Source organism: Lathyrus oleraceus, chromosome 3 (assembly GCF_024323335.1).
Source record: "Lathyrus oleraceus cultivar Zhongwan6 chromosome 3, CAAS_Psat_ZW6_1.0, whole genome shotgun sequence".
In the NCBI taxonomy this organism is placed as follows: Eukaryota; Viridiplantae; Streptophyta; class Magnoliopsida; order Fabales; family Fabaceae; genus Lathyrus; species Lathyrus oleraceus.
In genome coordinates this window covers 416,763,694-416,766,576 of record NC_066581.1, presented here as the reverse complement: position 1 = coordinate 416,766,576, position 2,883 = coordinate 416,763,694, and positions in this window count along the sequence as shown.

The following is a 2,883-nucleotide window of genomic DNA, read 5'->3' as shown; positions in this document are numbered from 1 at the left end:
ATGTATTTCTCTAATTATTGAAAATGCTCTCAATGTTGGAATGAGTATTGTTTTGGCTTTTACATCTTATATAGCCAAAGCATTGGATGCATCATCCGTAACCCATTCATTACGGTTCCTATAAAGTAGTAACATCTTCCATTTACTTCTAAATAATAAGAAAACAATGACCATCCAAATAATAAGGAAATAATGACTTTTTCAATAATCTCCCACTTGAAGATTGACTTCAGTCGGTCTTCACATCGCGATCATGCAACAACCTTCTCTGGTATGTTATTCTAGCAAGCCAACTGAAGTTGAGCATAACTTCAGTTTATCAATAGTTACCACCTTTGTCAACATGTCTGATGGGTTCTTACTTCCGAGAATCTTCCTCAACGTTAGTATCTCATCCTCAAGCAGAGTTCTGATAAAGTGATAACGAAGATCAATGTGCTTCGTTCTAGAATGAAATGCTGAATTCTTAGCCAAATGTATTGCACTCTGACTGTCGCTGTGCAAAACACTCCTCTCTTGGATGAACCTGTAGCGGTGTATTCGTCGCTATATGATCTATCGATTAAATCATAAGCAAGAGATACATTGAAATTTCGAGTCGCCACCGCACTTTTATTTATCCAAAGGATTGGCTAAAAAGCGAACAAAAGCCTAAGAAGTTTTACACGTAGAAAACTAATAAAAAGATCAGAGAGTCTGGGTAAGGGGTAAATTACGCAATGGGAAGGTGTTAGGCACCCACTACGTCCTAGGTACTCCTAGAGAGCCCTTTTCACACTTGTTGTATAAGATTGTTATTTGTTATGACATAAATGTTGTGCAAACATGATTGGGATGATGAGAAAAGAATATACAAGTTAGTTATTGGGTTTGAACGGATGAACCCGCTGCCTACGTACCTTCCATCAAAGGTAAGGATCAAAACGCCGTAGTTCGGCTAAAAGATTTCCAAAAGTTGGTGGATTCAGTTTTAAACACAAGCACTGAGGCTTTTCATTATCAATGGGAGAGCACTCGACCAAAAACAACATCCACCATGCGAGGATAGCTTCGACGTACTAGAGGGGTTAACCCTGTTTTCAGTACGGAAGTCTTACTGTCGACTCACTAAGGATAGGCAAGATTTACATCAACCACAATGATAATTGAAACCTATGGCTAATGCATGAAAAGATTAATAATGGACAAAGCCAAAACGAGTGAATGAGTGAAGTTAATTGATTGTGATTATGAAAAATGAAGTCAAAGTATGATTAAGATTGATTCAAAGAAGTGTTATGAAAATGAGTTTGAAAAAGGTCAAGGACTTGAGTCCAGGTTTTTAGTTTGAAAACATGAAGATGTTTGCACAATATCAATGTCAAGTTTGAAATCAAAGTGTGAAAAGGTTTAGGACACAATGGGGATGAATGGATGAAGATGGAAAGTAAAACTTCTCAGGAGGTTCACCTCTTGAAATCATATAGGAGATGATTCAAGTGTGTCCTTTGGAATGGTAATGAGTAATAATAAACAAACAAAGAAGAAAGCAAAAGCGGATATCGGATGCCAATCACTGGGCTTATACCAATCTCCTAAAATAAAACTGGATATCAGATGCCACTCAATGGTCTTACACTAATCTCCTCAAACAAAGAAATAAAAGGTGGATACCGGATACCAATAGATGGATTTACACCAGTCTCCTAAAACAGAAATGGATATCAGAAGCCACTCAATGGTCTTGCACTAATCTCCTCAAAAGAAAACAAAGATGAAACATGGGAATCAACTGCCAATCTATCTGGACTTAGGTTAACTCCACATATGATCATAGGAATACCAATGCCACATTACTGGGACTTACAATGGATCCTCACATACAAGAACAAAAGCAACATATGATCATAGGAAAGCAAATGCCGACTTACAGGGACTTATAATTGCAACCTCACATACAATCAGACAAAACATCTTATGATCACAGGAAGGCAGATGCCAACTTACAGGGACTTATAACTGCATCCTCACATATAATCAAGCAAACAACAGAAGATATGAGTGACCAATGAGGTCTTACACTTTATCCTTCCATATCATAGGAGCAATGGCCAAAGAAATGGACTTACAATTGTCCTCAATGGGTAAACAACAATGACAATATCACAAAGACAAATGAGATGATTGTGCATTAATGAGCAATTAATGATGATGATAAATGCATGAAGCATACAAGCAAACATGTGCATATGAAGTAATCAATCAATCAATCAATATCAAACAGCACACTCTATAGCCAAACAAGGAGGCTCACACAAGAGGGTTAGGCACTGAGGCCAACTGGAATAGGGTAAAAAGTTGCTCTTAACCTTGCCATTGAGAGGCTAAGGTGAAGCAGATGAAAGGAGATGAGGGGTGTGCCTCATTGCTCTTATCCCTGATCAGGGAGAGCATATCAGAAAGTGTGGGAGTTCAGAAAGTAGGAACTCTCTCCACATATTATTGACTCGATTGATCTTGGGTTTTGATCTCAATGCTACAACCATGTAATGGGAGCAAGGAGAAGACTCACTGAATAGTAGGGGATAGGTTGCTTATCCCTTTGATCTACCAATTGCCTTACTTGAAGGACTTTTCCTGCTTGGGACAAAATTAAACACACACAAGCATTGCCTCTTAAGGAGGACTTCAGACAGTTTGCCCGGCCAAATAACAGGCCGGGTCTCCAGACTACATGAAGAAAGAGGGATTACCTCAAGGAAAATTGCTAAATAGCAAAGCAAAGCAAGTTCAAAGAACTTAAGCAACTAAATGGTACCTGAAATAGTCAAACAAATCAGTATACAGTTCAACAGTCTAAAGCAAAAGGAATTGGGAAGTCAACAGTCAAACAGATAGACAAAT